The sequence below is a fragment of the Odocoileus virginianus genome, chromosome 9 (genome assembly GCF_023699985.2).
Source record: "Odocoileus virginianus isolate 20LAN1187 ecotype Illinois chromosome 9, Ovbor_1.2, whole genome shotgun sequence".
NCBI classification, from domain to species: domain Eukaryota; kingdom Metazoa; phylum Chordata; class Mammalia; order Artiodactyla; family Cervidae; genus Odocoileus; species Odocoileus virginianus.
Window position 1 is genome coordinate 28,148,374 of NC_069682.1, and position 20,232 is coordinate 28,168,605.

The window sequence follows — 20,232 nt, forward strand, 5'->3', positions numbered from 1 at the left end:
CAGAAAAACATCTATTTCTGCTTTATTGACTATGCCAAAGCCTTTGACTGTGTGGCTCACAATAAACTGTGGAAAATTCTGAAAGAGATGGGAATATCAGACCACCTGACCTGCCTGTTGAGAAATCTGTATGCAGGTCAGGAAGCAACAGAACTGGACATGGAACAACAGACTGGTTCCAAAGAGGAAAAGGAGTACATCAAGGCTGTATATTGTCACCCTGCTTATTTCACTTACATGCAGAGTACATCATGAGAAATGCTGGGCTGGAGGAAGCACAAGCTGGAATCAAGATTGCCAGGAGAAATATCAATAACCTCAGATCCAGATGACACCACCCTTATGGCAGAAAGTGAAGAAGAAAAGTGAAAGTGAAAAAGTTGTCTTAAAGCTCAATATTCCGAAAACTAAGATCATGGCATCCAGCCCCATCACTTCATGGCAAATAGATAGGGAAATAGTGGAAACAGTGGCAGACTTTATTTCTTGGGGCTCCAAAATCACTGCAGATAGTGACTGCAACCATGAAATTAAAAGATGCTTACTCCTTGGAAGAAAAGTTATGACGAACATAGTTCAGTTCAGTTGCACAGTCGTGTCCGACTCTTTGCGACTCCATGGAACACAGCACACCAGACCTCCCTGTCCATCACCAACACCCAGAGTTTACCCAAACTCATATCCATTGAGTCGGTGATGCCATCCAACCATCTCATCCTCTGTCATCCCCTTTTCATCCTGCCTTCAATCTTTCCCAGCATCAGGGTCTTCTCAAATGAGTCAGCTCTTCACATCAGGTGGCCAAAGTATTGGAGTTTCAGCTTCAGCATCAGTCCTTCCAATGAACACTCAGGACTGATCTCCTTTAGGATGGACTAGTTGAATTTCCTTGCATTCCAAGGGACTCTCAAGAGTCTTCTCCAACGCATCAATTCTTCAGTGCTCAGGTTTCTTTATAGTCCAACTCTCACATCCATACATGACTACTGGAAAAACCATAGCCTTGACTAGATGGACCTTTGTTGGCATAGTAATGTCTCTGCTTTTTAATATGCCGTCTAGGTTGGTCATAGCTTTCCTTCCAAGGAGTAAGCGTCTTTTAATTTCATGGCTGCAGTCACTATCTGCAGTGATTTTGCAGCCCAAACCTAGACAGTAAAGAATCCACCTGTGATGTGGGAGACCTGGGTTCAATCCCTGTGTTGGGAAGATCCCCTGAGAAGGGAACAGCTACCCATTCCAGTATTCTGGCCTGGAGAATTCCATGGACAGAGGAGCCTGGCAGGCTACAGTCCATGGGGTCACAAAGAGTCGGCCACAGCTGAGCAAATTTCACTTTCTTTCACTTTTAGAAAATATAATTTTCCATCATTTAATCATAAAACTAACATGTGATCCTTGTAGAAAATTTTAAAAATACAGATAAATATACAGAAGAGAATTAAAATTACTCATTGTCCCAAATCAAGAAATAGAATATCTGAAAATGTTTTAGCCCATTTATTTCCAGTCTTGTTTGCCTATACATTTTATGTGTGTGTACATTTTTTCTTTAAAAAAAGGCTCATTCTCCCTACTGGATTATAACTTGATTCTACATCTCTGCTTTGCATTATAAGATCTTCAAATAGCTTTGTAATTATAAAACATGATTTTTAGTGGTGGAATAATATTTCCTTGTAGCATAAATTCTTTACTATTTTCAACTGTTGGACATTTTTGCTACTTCCAATTTTTCATTATTTTAAGTAATGCTAAGATGACTAACCTCGTACATATTTAACCACAGCTCTGATTACTCTGTGACATTCATGCATTGTTGGGAGGCCATCTACCATATCAGAAAAACAAAATCCAAATTCTGAATCTATCCCACTCGAAGTTAAAAGTTAGATTTTACTACTAACGACAACTATGTGTTCTCAGGGAGTTATTAACCTTTCTGCATCTCAGAGATGTGTAAGAGGAGAGAACATTTCTATATATTCATATTTATATGTTTATAATTGTGTGATATAATGAAATAAAAGAGTGAATGGGGATTTCTTGGTGGTCCAGTGGTTAAGAATCTGCCTTGATATTCAGAGGATGTGGGTTTGATCCTCGGTCAGGAAACTAAGATCCCACAGGCCGTGGAGCAACTAAGTCCACATGATGCAACTACTGAGCCTGTGTTTCACAACTAGAGTCTGTGCATCGCAACAAAAGATTCCGCATGATGCAACCAAGATCGCACATGCCGCAACTAAGACCAAAGGCATCCTAATAAATAAAAAACAATAAGTAAATGTTTTTTAAAGAAGAGTGCATCATGTCTGTGTATGCACACTGCTCCAGCCCTTGCTATAAATACCAGGACACCTGTTCCTAGTACAGCTGAAATACAAGGATGCATTTTAGGACCTTTAGACATTTTCTCCAATGTGACAATTCTTTGTATGTTCAAGTAGATGCGGAAAGGTGAGAAACAAGTGGCATGTTTCACCGAGTGCTGTTAATTGAGTGATTTTCCTAATTAACATACCACATCCTAACAGTGAATGGATAAAGATGTTAATTGTCCTCTTCATTACAAAGATGGGGTTAATGCCAAGGATTTGAAACAAATAGTACTTAACTCCCTGAGCACCAGATGAAGAGGGAACTGAATGTTTGCTTTTGATCATTCTGGTCTTCTCATGATCCAAATCAGTAAGTACTCTTTATAACTTGGAGTCATGGCTGTAATTATTTCTCCTGGCTCTAATTTACAAAGGACCAAACTATAAATTTTGGTCAGATCATATTTGTGAATTTCAACATGCTTCCTAGGCTTGTGCCATCTCAATAAATTAGTTTAAATGCCACCTGCTTGTTAAAAATGATTTTCCCTATGCCAAAACATTTGTACTAGCAAATTCAAATTACATTTGAAAGGAAAGGGCATTCTGCAGTTATGAATACTTCACATAATGTTATTATGGGCTTCCCTAGAGGGCTCAGATGGTAAAGAATCTCCCTGCAGTGTAGTGGACCAGGGTTTGCTCTCTGGGTTGGAAAGATCCCTTGGAGAAGGGAATGACAACCCATTCCAGTATACTTACCTGGAGAATTCCATGGATAAAGGACCCTGGTGGGCTATAGTCCATGGGGGTCTCAAAGAGTCAGACACAACTCTTTGAGACAAACACACATACAATAAGAACTTCAAAATAAAAATTGATAGGAGAATGTGGTGATTATGAAAGGACAATGTAGGTGGCATGTCTAATCCAGAAAAAATATTCAGAATAATAATCACCCACAAAAATCCCTGCCTTGCCAAGGTACAAAAATCAAAACATAGCAAAGTGAACACTGGCCCTGAGTTTTGCCCAAACATCTAAAACAACCACATAAAATTAACAATAACTTTTTATTTCAAAATTATAACTTCTTTTTATGAAATAAAGGAGTCTATTAAATAGGTTGGCCTACCTAGAAATCTTTCAGTTGGTTATTTGGGGTTTTTTAAAGATTGTTCCACTACACCCTAAACCCCACAGTCATCCTCCTCACCTCCAGCATCTTGAATGGAATAGGTGCTTGGTACTTACATGCTGCACAAATGAAGGAGTGAATGAATGTACACATGAATGCATGAATGAGCTGATGTGTATTTTACTCTCAACTCCTGGTTAGTCAGTGAGAAGATAACTTCTATTTCCTGTCTCTTGAAGTTTACAAATTTGGGTTTTGGGTTTTGTTTTGTTTTTTTGTTTTTTTTTTGGTGAAATGGCCTCTTGAGTCTATCATCTTACTGACTCATTTTTAATGACCCTGTAATCTGTTTCTAAATTGAGAGTCATAAAGGAAATAAAAAAGATTGATCAAAAAATTTGATTAGCATTTGGTAAACTTTTAAAAAAATAATATTGGATATTAGTATAGTACACTACCATACTGTTATTATTTAGATGCTAAGTCATGTCTGACTTGTTGGGACCCCAAGGACTATTGCTTGCCAGGCTCCTCTGTCCATGGGATTTCCCAGGCAAGAACACTGTTGTGGGTTTCCATTTCCTTCTCCAGGGGACCTTCCTGGCCCAGGGATCAAACTCACATCTCCTGCATTGGCAGGCGTATTCTTAACCACTGAGCCACCAGGGAAGCCCTACACTGTTGTGTAGTACTTGATAAAAAAATCACAACACGGGCTTCCCTGGTGGTTCAGTGGTTATGAATCTGCTCACCAATGCCAAGGACACAGGTTTGATCCCCTGTCTGGGAAGATCCCACATGCCACGGAGCAAGTTAGCCCATACACCACAACTACTGAGCCCATACTCTAGAGCCCAGGAGCCAGAATTACTGAGCCTCTGTGCTGCAACCACTAAAACCCAGCTGTTCTAGGGCCCATGCTCTACAACAAGAGAAGGGACTGAAGTGAGGAGCCCGCACACCAACCTAGAGAGTAGCCTCTGCTCACGGCACCTAGGTCTGCACAGCACAACCAAAAATAAATAAATTTTTTTAAGAATCACAATATTATATGCAACATACACATATATTTTATTGAACATATATAATCTAGTAACTCACTGATACAATTAGTATCTTATCTCTGTTTGGTACCCAAAGTGAAATCTCTAGGTTTCTGTGGGATCCTAATTGACTATGCCAAAGCCTTCGACTGTGTGGATCACAATAAACTGTGGAATATTCTGAAAGAGATGGGAATACCAGACCACCTGACCTGCCTCTTGAGAAACCTGTATGCAGGTCAGGAAGCAACAGTTAGAACTGGACATGGAACAACAGACTGGCTCCAAAGAGGAAAAGGAGTACATCAAGGCTGTATATTGTCACCCTGCTTATTTAATTTATATGTAGAGTACATCATGAGAAACCCTGGGCTGGAAGAAGCACATGCTGGAATCAAGATTGCTGGGAGAAATATCAATAACCTCAGATATGCAGATGACACCACCATTATGGCAGAAAGTGAAGAGGAACTAACACAGCCTCTTGATGAAAGTGAAAGAGGAGAGTGAAAAAGTTGGCTTAAAGCTCAACATTCAGAAAACTAAGATCATGGCGTCTGGTCCCATCACTTCATGGGAAATAGATGGGGAGACAGTGAAAACAGTGTCAGACTTTATTTTTGGGGGGCTCCAAAATCACTGCAAATGGTGATTGCAGCCATGAAATTAAAAGACGCTTACTCCTTGGAAGGAAAGTTATGACCAATCTAGATAGCATATTAAAAAGCAGAGACATTACTTTGCCAATAAAGGTCCATCTGGTCAAGGCTGGATGGTCATGTATGGATATGAGTGTTGGACTGTAAAGAAAGCTGAGCCCCGAAAAATTGATGCTTTTGAACTGTGGTGTTGGAGAAGACTCTTGAAAGTCCCTTGGACTGCAAGGAGATCCAACCAGTCCATCCTAAAGGAGATCCATCCTGGGTGTTCATTGGAAGGACTGATGATGAAGCTGAAACTCCAATACTTTGACCACCTCATGCGAAGAGTTGACTCATTGGAAAAGACCCTGATGCTGGGAGGGATTGAGGGCAGGAGGAGAAGGGGACGACAGAGGATGAGATGGTTGGATGGCATCATCGACTCGATGGACATGAGTTTGAATGGACTCTGGGAGTTGGTGATGGACAGGGAGGCCTGGCGTGCTGTGATTCATGGGGTCGCAAAGAGTTGGGCACGACTGAGCAACTGAACTGAACTGAACTGAAAGACTTAGGGACGACTGGGTACTCTCTCCTCCCCAGATGATAGATTTTTCCACAAGCAGGCAGCACCACACTGCTGATCTGTGACTCTGGAATCCCACTTTCAGGGGAGATGGAAGGGGCTGGCTCCACAGGGTCCTTAAAGTTGCACTAAGTGAGGACAGAAACCCAGGATCCTTTTAAAAAGAAACTCAAGTCACTACCATGTCAGCAGGAACATTTGCTTCACAAGCTTAGCAGACATAAATCTTGTATATTGAATAGGCAGAATGCTTATTATGAATCTTAGCACAACAAAAACCATGATCAATTCCAGACATTTAATTGTTTCCATTCTTTGTGTCCTAGAGACCCATTTACTGATATAAATGATGTCTTTTTTGATGCCTTTCTGAATGCAACTTCATTAGCCAAAATTGTGTAGTTATTTCATAAGTATATGCTGCTTTTATTTAAGTTTTTTAAAAAGCTTTATCAGTAAACAGAAATTATTACAGTATCTGTTAGTTTGGAGAAACTATAAGGAATCCAGGACCATTTCTTGGACTCATGGCGTAGGGAGTCTTAGCTGCTTTTGTTCTTATTTCCTCCTTTTAACTGTCCACTATGAAACGGCATATCATAAAATCATTGCATTCCTTTGCATCTCTGTCTTACTACCTCTCAATGAAAATAAGATTGTTGCTGTTGTTTAGTCTCTAAGCCATGTTGGACTCTGCAACCCCAGGGACTGTAGCCCACCAGGTTCCTCTGTCTATGGGATTCTCCAGGCGAGAATACTGGAGTGGTTTGCCATTTCCTTCTCTAGGGCATCTTCTCAACCCAGGGATTAAACCTGCATTGGCAGATGGATTCTTTACTGCTGGAGCTGCCAGGGAAGCCCAAGGGGTAGTCTAGGAAAACTTAAAACAGAGCTTCCAGGGAAAGCTTCTCAACTGAGCTACTTTGTTCCTCTGAAAAGCATATTGTGGCCTCATGGCCAAGGAAGGTGAGGGGCTACATAGTATAGCAAATTAAGCTGAACTTCTACAATTATCCCACCTCCCACACTCTTCAACTTTCATAAGTCTGATTGTGCTCTTTCCATCTGATCCTAATGTTTAAGTTATTGATTTCACTGTATTGTGAGGAAACTGTATGGTTTAAGCTTTCGAGTTAGTTAATCCATGCTCAAATCTGTATTCCTCATCAGTCACCTGTATGACTTTTCAATGGTCCCCAAACTTTTTGGTACCAGGGCCAGTTTTGCGGAAGACAATTTTACCCTGGACCACAGTGTATGGGAAGGATGGTTTCAAGATGATTTAAGCACATTACATTTATTGTGCACTTTATTTCTATTATTATTGCATCAGTTCCACCTCAGATCACCAAGCACTAGATCCTAGAGGTTAGGGAACTCTGCTTTAGACAAATGACCAATTGAAAGCTCACTTTCCTCATACTTTAAATGAGGCTACTAATACCCCATAGGAGTATAGTGATTACACAATAAATAATTTAATATTAATATCCCTTAGCTAAGGGCCATAAGCATAAACAATCTAAATATTATTAGGACAATGGGGAGTAAGTCAAGGATACTTTTGTTCCTATCCTACCTGAGTACATGTCTGCAGAGCTGTTTCTAGGTGAGCGGGAATAATTACATGCTACATCAGTACACGTTAAAGTCAAAAACAATAGGAAAATTAAAACTGCAACTAATAATTGGAAGTAAGGTTCCTTTTTCTTCTACTTTTCAAATACTTTATCCCATTATCAGTTATATAATAAATGTTTATATTATATCCTGCTGCCATTCTAACTGTAATAGGGAAAAAGAAAGTGCTATAAGGTAGGATTTACCCAAAAAGAAGATAAGGCTGATATACAAACTACAAGACAAAACTGTACCCACAATAAAGCAACTAAGATTCAGAATACAAACTATACTAACCGATAAGGGCTTTGGGTTTTAAATTTGGCCATGAATGAAATCAGAGTGCTTTAAGAACATTATGACCATAAACTTGGGCAAAAACACCAACATGGAACATTTTGGGACATTGGGGTGGGGAAGCCTGACAGGATATAGATTGTACAAACTGTTGTAGGTTGTGGGGATCACAGTTAGTTAAGTGGGTTAGTGCCACAAAGAATACTGTGTGCTTGCCTTTGATGTCCCATTCATTAAGAATAGGGGCCCCCCCAGACACTTGGGTGCAATGAGAGAATAATCAAAATGTTTTAACAATTCTCCAAATGCAGAATGGAGTAGTGAAAAAGAGGCAGCAATTTGGAAGATTTAGTAGTGGAGAGACAATTTTTTAACTTACATCATGACTCATGTCTGCACAGAAAATGTACTTCTAAATCTGGTCTTTATTCAATTTGGCCTTTTTCCTGCACCCACAGGTTAGTGGAGAAAAGAAAACCTAAATGCCTAATGTGGTTTAAACTTAGTACTAGCCAATCATTTGAACAGTCCTTACAGCTACTGTTCAGTATCTCTGGATAATGGTGTTCCATCTTTGAGATGGGGTCCCTTTGTCCTACTTTTTTTCATATGTTGAAGTCCTAACCCTCAGTATCTCAGAATGTGGGACACTGTGATAATGTGTATTTGGAGATATGGCCTTTAAAGAAGTAAATTTAAAATGAAGCTGTTCTAACTTGTGGCCTTATATGGGAAGACTAGGATAGAGAGAGACACCAAAGGTGTACAAACCCAGGGCTGACGTGTACACAAAGTAAAGGCTCTATGAGGACGTGAGAAGGTGGCCATCCACAAGCCAAGGAGAAAGCAAACCCGCAAACACCTTGATCTTGAACTTCTGACTTCCAGAACTAGCAGCAAGTACATTTCTCATTGTTAGAAAATCACCCAGTCTGTGGCATTTCACTATGGCAGACTGACCAAACTGATATATCAGGTTAAAGCTAAGGATATGAGATTTGCACAGATATTTGAAGGGAAATTTGGGGGCGGGATGTTCAAAGCAGCAGAAACAGTTATAACAAAGAACCATGAGTCAGGAGCTCGCCTTCCATATTTGAGGAACAGCAGGTAAGGCAGGTGTGTGAGGAAAGTTTGAATATGGGAATGAAGCGGGGAGTTAGGAAAGAGTTGAGGAACAAGTAACAGTCAAGCTGGACTGAGAATACTACTATGAAAACTTTGGCTTTTGCTTGCCTAAAATGGGGAGCCATTTCAGGAGGCTATGGAGGAATGAGATTCTTCATGAACTGCCAGTGGCTATGCAAACTGCTACAACTATTTCTATCTGATTTAGGTTTTAAAAGGATCATTCTGTTTTTCTCTTCTTTCCTTCTCTTCCTGAACAACTTAGTCCAAAAGCCGCGATCACTAAACAGGGTGGGTATCCATGCCAGCAGAACAGTGGGATGAGTTCCTGGGGGGCCAGGATGGGAGTCAGAGCCCAAGGGAGATGACGAGGGCATCCCACATAGGCAGTCTGATGAGCACAGGATATCAGAGACCAACCAGGGTGAGGAGGACTGCTCTGACGTGGGGAACTGGAGCCAGAGCAGGATGACGAGGTGAAGAGGGCCACCACGTGGGTTGCCCAACGTGAAGAATCAAAGTCTGAGGTTTCTGTAGAAGGTATCTTTACAGAGGGATGGTCCACAGTGGGGAACCAGAGCCCACACTGGGTGAGGAGAACATCTGGGTGTGGAAGGCACGTACAACCTGGAAAGTGCCATTACATTACAGCCCAAGCTGGGAGACGAGGACGTCCATGCAAGGAAGTGGGCGGTGGTGCAGAAGGAAAAATGGTTACAAATACTGAACTGTATTAGGGTAATGGGAGCCCAGTTTCTCATGGTTACAGGACTTATGAGAGGAAGAAAATAAGAACAAACCCTATGGTGTTGGAAACCACTTGGTTAAAAACTCTTGGTTTTTATAATATGTAGTTATAAAAATCAGGCACATCTCATTTTACTGTGTTTTGCTTTATTGTGCTTCAGAGGTAATTTTTTTTTGTTTTGACACATTGAATGTTTGTGGCATAGAACAAGCTGATCGGCACCATTTTACCAACAACATTTGCCCACTTCGTGTCTCTGTGTCACATTTTGGTAATTCTCACAACATTTCAAACTTTCTCATTCTCTTTATATCTCTCTATATATTTTTCACTTATGATGATGTGTAAACAGTGATGGTTCACATTAGTATTGCAAAAAAATTTATAGTTCACTGAAGGTTCAGGTGACACCATTTCTTAGCAATACAGTGTTTTTAATTGTTATGTACATTTTTTAAAAGACATAATGCTACTGTACATTTGGCAGACTATGGTATAGTGTAAACATAACTTTTAAATGTATTAGAAAACAAAAAAGTTCACATGACTCACTTTATTGCAATATTCGCTTCACTGCAGTAGTCTAGAACTAAACCTGCAATATCTCAGAGGTATACCTATAATCTAAATGTGGGTTTCTGGGTGTATATACACACAAACATGCACACATGCTCCTTAACTGTATCTACTTCAAGGGGAACAGTGACACCACAATAACAATGAGCACTCCTAGCACCCAGATCATGGCTTCTAAGTACTACATTTCACTATAGTATGATTCCAAAGTTGGTACAGAGAATGTATAAGATGAATCTGAAATATCTTCTTGTACTAGAAATCACATAAGTATTTAAAGAATGACATTTTAAGAGGACACAGAAGCTAGCTTGAAGGAGTTGACCCATTGACCAAATATGGGTCATCTGAGCATTACAATAAGTAATAATAGGAGCCTGTTATAACTAACTGAATAAAATAAGAAACTATAGGTCCATAAAAAGAAATGGAAAGTTTGATTTTAAATGAGGTATTGATACAGCTTAAATCACCACCCCCTGAAAAATTGTTATTCATTACAAATGGGAGGACTTCCCTGGTGATCCAGTGACCATGACTCTGTACTCCCAGTGAAGGGGGCCCAGGTTCGATCTCTAGTCAGGGAACTATATCCTATATGTCACAGCTGAAAGATCCTGCATGCTTCAACTAAGACCCAGTGAAGATGAATAATAAATAAATAAACATTTCTTAAAAAATTTTAAGGAAAATAATAGTGGGAGACTTTAATACCCCACTCACAACTATGGATAGATCAACTAAACAGAAAATTAACAAGGAAACACAAACTTTAAAAGACAAAATGGACCAGCTAGACCTAATTGATATCTATAGGACATTTCACCTGAAAACAATCAACTTCACCTTTTTCTCAAGTGCACACGGAACCTTCTCCAGAATAGATCATATCCTGGGCCATAAATCTAGCCTTGGAAAATTCAAAAAAATTGAAATCATTCCAGTCATCTTTTCTGACCACAATGCAGTAAGATTAGATCTCAATTACAGGAAAAAAATTGTTAAAAATTCAAACATATGGAGGCTAAATAACACGCTTCTGAATAACCAACAAATCATAGAAGAAATCAAAAAAGAAATCAAAATATGCATAGAAATGAATAAAAATGAAAACACAACAACCCAAAACCTATGGGACACTGTAAAAGCAGTGCTAAGGGGACGGTTCATAGCATTATAGGCTTACCTCAAGAAACAAGAAAAAAGCCAAATAAATAACCTAACTCTACACCTAAAGCAATTAGAGAAGGAAGAAATGAAGAACCCCAGGGTTAGTAGAAGGAAAGAAATCTTAAAAATTAGGGCAGAAATAAATGCAAAAGAAACTAAAGAGACCATGGCAAAAGTCAGCAAAGCTAAAAGCTGGTTTTTTGAAAAAATAAACAAAATTGACAAACCATTAGCAAGACTCATTAAGAAACAAAGAGAGAAGAACCAAATTAACAAAATGAGAAATGAAAATGGAGAGATTACAACAGACAACACTGAAATACAAAGGATCATAAGAGAATACTACCAGCAGCTCTATGCCAATAAAATGGACAACTGTGGAAGAAATGGACAAATTCTTAGAAAAGTATAACTTTCCAAAACTGAACCAGGAAGAAATAGAAGATCTAAACAGACCCATCACAAGCAAGGAAATCAAAACTGTAATCAGAAATCTTCCAGCAAACAAAAGCCCAGGACCAGATGGCTTCACAGCTGAATTCTACCAAAAATTTAGAGAAGAGCTAACACCTATCTTACTCAAACTCTTCCAGAAAATTACAGAAGAAGGTAAACTTCCAAACTCATTCTATGAGGCCACCATCACCCTAATTCCAAAACCAGACAAAGATGCCAGAAAAAAAGAAAACTACAGGCCAATATCACTGATGAACATAGATGCAAAAATCCTTAACAAAATTCTAGCAAACAGAATCCAACAACATATTAAAAAAATCATACACCATGACCAAGTGGGCTTTATCCCAGGAATGCAAGGATTCTTTAATATCCACAAATCAATCAATGTAATATACCACATTAACAAATTGAAAGATAAAAACCATATGATTATCTCAATAGATGCAGAGAAAGCCTTTGACAAAATTCAACACCCATTTATGATTAAAACTCTCCAGAAAGCAGGAATAGAAGGAACATACCTCAACATAATAAAAGCTATATATGACAAACCCACAGCAAGCATCACCCTCAATGGTGAAAAATTGAAAGCATTTCCCCTGAAATCAGGAACAAGACAAGGGTGCCCACTCTCACCACTACTATTCAACATAGTTTTGGAAGTGTTGGCCACAGCAATCAGAGCAGAAAAAGAAGTCAAAGGAATCCAGATAGGAAAAGAAGTGAGACTCTCTCTGTTTGCAGATGACATGATCCTCTACATAGAAAACCCTAAAGTCTCTACCAGAAAATTACTAGAGCTAATCAATGAATACAGTAAAGTTGCAGGATATAAAATTAACACACAGAAATCTCTTGCATTCCTATACACTAACAATGAGAAAACAGAAAAAGAAATTAAGGAAACAATACCATTCACCATTGCAACAAAAAGAATAAAATACTTAGGAGTATATCTACCTAAAGAAACAAAAGACCTATACATAGAAAACTATAAAACACTGATGAAAGAAATCAAAGAGGACACAAACAGATGGAGAAACATACCATGTTCATGGATTGGAAGAATCAATATTGTCAAAATGGCTATATAACCCAAAGCAATCTGTAGATTCAATGCAATCCCTATCAAGCTACCAACGGTATTTTTCACAGAACTAGAACAAATGATTTCACAATTTGTATGGAAATACAAAAAACCTCGAATAGCCAAAGTAATCTTGAGAAAGAAGAATGGAACTGGAGGAATCAACCTGCCTGACTTCAGACCATACTACAAAGCCACAGTCATCAAGACAGTATGGTACTGGCACAAAGACAGAAATATAGATCAATGGAACAGAATAGAAAGCCCAGAGATAAATCCACAAACCTATGGACACCTTATCTTCAACAAAGGAGGCAAGGATATACAATGGAAAAAAGACAACCTCTTTAACAAGTGGTGCTGGGAAAACTGGTCAACCACTTGTAAAAGAATGAAACTAGAACACTTTCTAACACCATACACAAAAATAAACTCAAAATGGATTAAAGATCTAAATGTAAGAACAAAAACTATAAAACTCCTTGAGGAGAACATAGGCAAAACACTCTCTGACATAAATCACAGCAGGATCCTCTATGACCCACCTCCCAGAATATTAGAAATAAAAGCAAAAATAAACAAATGGGACCTAATGAAACTTAAAAGCTTTTGCACAACAAAGGAAACTATAAGCAGGGTGAAAAGACAGCCCTCAGATTGGGAGAAAATAATAGCAAATGAAACAACAGACAAAGGATTAATCTCAAAAATATACAAGCAACTCCTCCAGCTCAACTCCAGAAAAATAAATGACCCAATCAAAAAATGGGCCAAAGAACTAAACAGACATTTCTCCAAAGAAGACATACAGATGGCTAACAAACACATGAAAAGAGCTCAACATCACTCATTCTCAGAGAACTGCAAATCAAAACCACAATGAGGTACCATTACACGCCAGTCAGAATGGCTGCTACCCAAAAGTCTACAAGCAATAAATGCTGGAAAGGGTGTGGAGAATAAGGAACCCTCTTACATTGTTGGTGGGAATGCAAACTAGTACAGCCGCTATGGAGAAAAGTGTGGAGATTTCTTAAAAAACTGGAAATAGAACTGCCATATAACCCAGCAATCCCACTCCTGGGCATACACACTGAGGAAACCAGATCTGAAAGAGACACGTGCACCCCAATGTTCATCGCAGCACTGTTTATCATAGCCAGGACATGGAAGCAACCTAGATGCCCATCAGCAGAGGAATGGATGAGGAAGCTGTGGTACATATACACCATGGAATATTACTCAGCCGTTAAAAAGAATTCATTTGACTCAGTTCTAATGAGATGGATGAAACTGGAGCCCATTATACAGAGTGAAGTAAGCCAGAAAGATAAAGACCATTACAGTATACTAACGCATATATATGGAATTTAGAAAGATGGTAATGATAACCCTATATGCAAAACAGAAAAAGAGACACAGACTTTTGGACTCTGTGGGAGAAGATGAGGGTGGGATGTTTCAAGAGAACAGCATCGAAACATGTATATTATCTATAGTGAAACAGATCACCAGCCCAGGTTGGATGCATGAGACAAGTGCTCGGGCTTGGTGCACTGGGAAGACCCAGAGGAATCGGGTGGAGAGGGAGGTGGGAGGGGGGATCGGGATGGGGAATACATGTAACCCCATGGCTGATTCATGTCAATGTATGACAAAACCCACTACAATACTGTAAAGTAATTAGCCTCCAACTAATAAAAATAAATGAAAAAAAAAATTTTAAGGAAAATAAAATAGGAAATAGGAAAAGGAATGAACAGGAATACAGGAATGTACAGGAAAAGGAATACAAATAGGAAAAGCATGTACATTTCCAGTGACTGGCATCATGTATCATCTGAAAGAACACAGCATCACTCCTATGACATCCTTGACCAAGATATATAATCTGAGTCTAATCATGAGGAATCATCAGATACTCCAAACAGAGGGACATTCTAGAAAATTACTACCTGCAATCTTGAAACATGTCAACACTATGCAAATCAAAGACAGATAAACTTTTTTATATTGAAGGGCTAAAAAAGACCTGACAACTGAATGCAACATTTGATTCTACACAGAATTCCTTTGCCACAAATAACATTATTAGGATAATTGGCAACATGTAAATGGGGGTCTGTGGACTGGATGATTGTAAAACATTAATTCTAGTGGTTGTGTTATGGTTATATAGAAGAGTGTGCTTGTTTATAGGAAATACTTGCTAAGGTACTATGGAAAGTTGAGGAATAAGGACAGCAACATAATCTCAAATGATGCAGGAAAATAAATGTTCTTTGTACTGTACTTAAACTTTTCTGGAAGTTTTTGTTTCAAAATTTTTAAAGTTAATAAAAGGGAACCCTCTTACACTGTTGGTGGGAATGTAAATTCGTAGCCACTATGGAAGAGAAGTGAAAAGCAAAGGAGAAAAGGAAAGATATTCCCATTTGAATGCAGAGTTCCAAAGAATAGCCAGGAGAGTTAAGAAAGCCTTCCTCAGTGATCAGTGCAAAGAAATAGAGGAAAACAACAGAATGGGAAAGACTAGAGATCTCTTCAAGAAAATTAGATACCAAGGGAACATTTCAGGCAAAGACGGGTTCGATAAAGGACAGAAATGGTATGGACCTAACAGAAGCAGACGATATTAAGAAGAGGTGGCAAGAATACACAGAAGAACTGTACAAAAAAGATCTTCAGGACCCAGATAATCACAATGGTGTGATCACTCACCTAGAGCCAGACATCCTGGAATGTGAAGTCAAGTGGGCCTTAGAAAGCATCACTACGAACAAAGCTAGTGGAGGTGATGGAATTCCAGTTGAGCTATTTCAAATCCTAAAAGATGATGCTGTGAAAGTGCTGCACTCAATATGGCAGCAAATTTGGAAAACTCAGCAGTGGCCACAGGACTGGAAAAGGTCAGTTTTCATTCCAATCCCTAAGAAAGGCAATCCCAAAGAATGCTCAAACTACCATACAATTGCACTCATCTCACACACTAGTAAAGTAATGCTCAAAATTCTCCAAGCCAGGCTTCAGCAATACGTGAACCGAGAACTTACAGATGTTCAAGCTGGTTTTAGAAAAGGCAGAGGAACCAGAGATCAAATTGCCAATATCCGCTGGATCATCGAAAAAGCAAGAGAGTTCCAGAAAAACATCTATTTCTGCTTTATTGACTACGCCAAAGCCTTCGACTGTGTGGATCACAATAAACTGTGGAAGATTCTGAAAGAGATGGGAATACCAGACCACCTGACCTGCCTCTTGAGAAATCTGTATGCAGGTCAGGAAGCAACAGTTAGAACTGGACATGGAACAACAGACTGGTTCCAAAGAGGAAAAGGAGTACACCAAGGCTGTATACTGTTACCCTGCTCATTTAACTGATATGCAGAGTACATCATGAGAAACGCTGGGCTGGGGGAAGCACAAGCTGGAATCAAGATTGCTGGGAGAAATATCAATAACTTCAGATATACAGATGACACCACCATTATGGCAGAAAGTGAAGTGAACTAAACAGCCTCTTGATGAAAGTGAAAGAGGAGAGTGAAAAAGTTGGCTTAAAGCTTAACATTCAGAAAACTAAGATCATGGCATCTGGTCCCATCACTTCATGGGAAATAGATGGGGAGACAGTGGAAACAGTGGCAGACTTTATTTTTTGGGGCTCCAAAATCACTGAAGATGGTGACTGCAGCCATGAAATTAAAAGACGCTTACTACTTGCAAGGAAAGTTATGACCAACCTAGATAGCATATTAAAAAGCAGAGACATTACTTTGCCAACAAAGGTCCATCTGGTCAAGGCTATGGTTTTTCCAGTGGTCATGTATGGATGTGAGTGTTGGACTGTAAAGAAAGCTGAACCCTGAAAAATTGATGCTTTTGAACTCTGGTGTTGGAGAAGACTCTTGAGAGTCCCTTGGACAGCAAGGAAAGCCAACCAGTCCATCCTAAAGGAGATCAGTCCTGGGTGTTCATTGGAAGGACTGATGATGAAGCTGAAACTCCAGTACTTTGGCCACCTCATGCTAAGAGTTGACTCATTGGAAAAGACTCTGATGCTGGGAGGGGTTGGGGGCAGAAGGAGAAGGGGACAACAGAGGATGACATGGCTGGATGGCATCACTGACTTGATGGACATGAGTTTGAGTAAACTCCAGGAGTTTGTGATGGATGGGGAGGCCTGGCGTGCTGCGATTCATGTGGTCACAAAGAGTCAGACACGACTGAGTGACTGAACTGAACTGATGGAGAACAGCATGGAGAATCCTTAAAAATTTAAAACAGTACTACCATCTGACCTAGCAATTCTACTCCTGGGCATATACCCTGAGAAAACCATGGTTCAACAGACACATGCACCCAGATGTTCATAGCAGCACTATTTACAATAGCCAGGACACGGAAGCAACCTACATGTCCATCAACAGAGGAATGGGTAAAGAAGAAGTGGCACATATATATAAGATGGAATATTACTGAGCCATATAAAAGAACAAGATTGGGTCATTTGTAGAGACCCACTGTGGATGTCTAGAGACTGTCATACAGGTTGAAGTCAGAAAGAGAAAAACAAATATCTTACAAGTTCAGTTCAGTCACTCAGTCGTGTCAGACTAACTGCAACCCCATGAACTGCAGCACGTCAGGCCTCCCTGTCCATCACCAATGCCCAGAGTTTACCCAAACTCATGTCCATCAAGATGGTGATGCCATTCAACCATCTCATCCTCTGTCTTTCCCCTCTCCTCCCACCCTCAATCTTTCCCAGCATCAGGGTCTTCTCAAATGAGTCAGCTCTTCGCATCAGGTTGGCCAAAGTATTGGAGTTTTAGCTTCAACATCAGTCCTTCCAGTGAACACCCAGGACTGATCTCCTTTAGGATGGACTGGTTGGATCTCCTTGCAGTCCAAGGGACTCCCAAGAGTCTTCTCCAACACCACAGTTCAAAAGCATCCATTCTTCGGCTCTCAGCTTTCTTTAGTCCAACTCTCACATCTATACATGACCACTGGAAAAATCATAGCCTTGACTAGACGGACCTTTGTTGGCAAAGTAATGTCTCTGCTTTTTAATATGCTGTCTAGGTTGGTCATAACTTTCCTTGCAAGTAGTAAGCGTCTTTTAATTTCATATATATGGAATACAGAAAAATAGTATAGATGAACTTAGGTGCAAAGCAGGAATATAGACACAGATGTAGAGATCAAACATATGGGAACAAAGAGGAAGGGCAGGGGTGGGATGAATTGGGAGATTTGGACTCACATACACACTGAAAGTGAAAGTTGCTCAGTCGTGTCCGACTCTTTGTGACCCTATGGACTATACAGTCCATGGAACTCTCCAGGCCAGAGTACTGGAGTCGGTAGCCTTTCCTTTCTCCAGGGGATCTTCCCAACCCAGCGATATACACACTACTCTGTATAAAACAGATAACTAATGAGAACCTACTGTATAGCACAGGGAATTCTACTCCATACTCTGTGGTGACCTAAATGGGAAGAAAATCCAAAAAAGAGGGGACACACACATACACACACACTCATATAGCTGATTCACTTTGCTACAGTGTAGAAACTAACACAACATTGTAAAGCAACTATACTCCAATAAAAATTAATTTAAAAAATAATTAAAACTAGGGACTCAAACACTTACACATAAAATCTCATACAGAACTATTGACAATGGCCAAAAGCTAGAAACAAACCAGGCACTGTCAGTAGACAAATAGGTACATAAAATGCAGTATATACAAACACTGAGGTATTATTCTGCCATAAAAAGGAATGAAATACTGAAAGAAGGTACAGCATGGGCGAACCTTGTAAACATTATAAGTTTAATAGTCACAGAAGGTCACATATTATATGATTCCACTTACATGAAATATCTAGAACAGGTAAATCTACAAAGACAAAAAGTAATGGATGGTTTCCAGGGGGTGACGGGAGTGCAGAATACAGAGTTACTGCTTAATGGGTATGGGGTTTTCTTTTGGGATGATAAAAAGTTCTTGGTGGTAGTTAGAGACCACTGTAAATGTTCAGAAGAAATATTGTAACAAAGTTAAGAAATTATAAAATGGTCTACATCAAAAAATGTCCTAAAACACACACACACACACACACACACACACACACACACACACACAAGAAGCCTTTCATTCTTGGGGTGGGGGAAGGGATAATTGCTGCTGCTATATTGAAAACATTCTGTATAGTAGGGTATAAATGTAGACTTGAGTTAGAACTCTACTGCACAAAGCCAGTTCTAGCATCTGGTTTATTGGACCAGGGTGGTAGCAACGAAGGCAATAAGAAGTAGTTGGATTCTCTATGTATTTTGATGGCAGAGCCACAAGAATTCTTTAGGGATTGTATGTAAGGTATGGGAAAGAATGGAATCACTAATAATTTCAAGAATTCTGTACCTAGCAACTGAAAGAATATTGTTGCCTTCAATAGTATAGAAAGACTGAAGCACAAATTGAATAATCAGAGTTTAGTTGGGGCCAACTTGAGTTTAAGATGATTATAAGATAACTGAGTAGAGATCTGAATGAAAGTGAAAGTGATTCAGTTGTGTCCATCTCTTTGCAACCCCATGGACTATAGCCCACCAGGCTCCTCTGTCCATGGGATTCTCCAGGCAAGAATACTGGAGTAGATTTCCCTTTCCTTCTCCAAGGGATCTTCCAGAACCAGGGATCGAACCTGGGTCTCCTGCATTGCAGGCAGATTTTTTACTGTCTGAGCTACCAGGGAAGCCCAATAGAGATTTGAATAGGCATTTGGATATACAAGTCTAGAATCTGGGACAGAAATTTGGGCTGCAGATAAAAGACTTGAAAGTTGGTAGTGAAGTTATAAAATACCGTTATACAGGATGAGAACATCAGGGAAGTAAATATAGATACAGAAAAAAAGAGGGATATGTATGGACTGAGCCCTGGGACACATCCATCTTCAGTATGAGAGGAGATGTTCCCCAAAAGATACTGAAGGGTATTAGACAGTGAGGAGGAGCGTTAACCAGTGAAAAACCAAGAAGAATATCTGTCCTGGAAGCTATACGAAGAAAAGATATCAAGGAGGAATGTGTGATAATTTGTGTCAAACTCTGTTGGTATCTCACAAAAGAGACAGATTTTTGGAGCTATATTATGAAATGCAAACCCACTTAAGGTGGTTGTTTTTCAGAAAATTACCATTTCTTCATTTTGAAATGTTATTTTTGATGATTCCTTGTCTTGGAGTGTACTGTCTGATATTAATACAGCTACATGAGCTTTTATATAGTATTTTCATAGTAGAACTTTTAAAATCCTTTTACTTTCATGCTAGCAGTGTCATTGTATTTAAAGTGTGTCTCTCAGCAAAAGAGACACAGATGTATTGAACAGTCTTTTGGA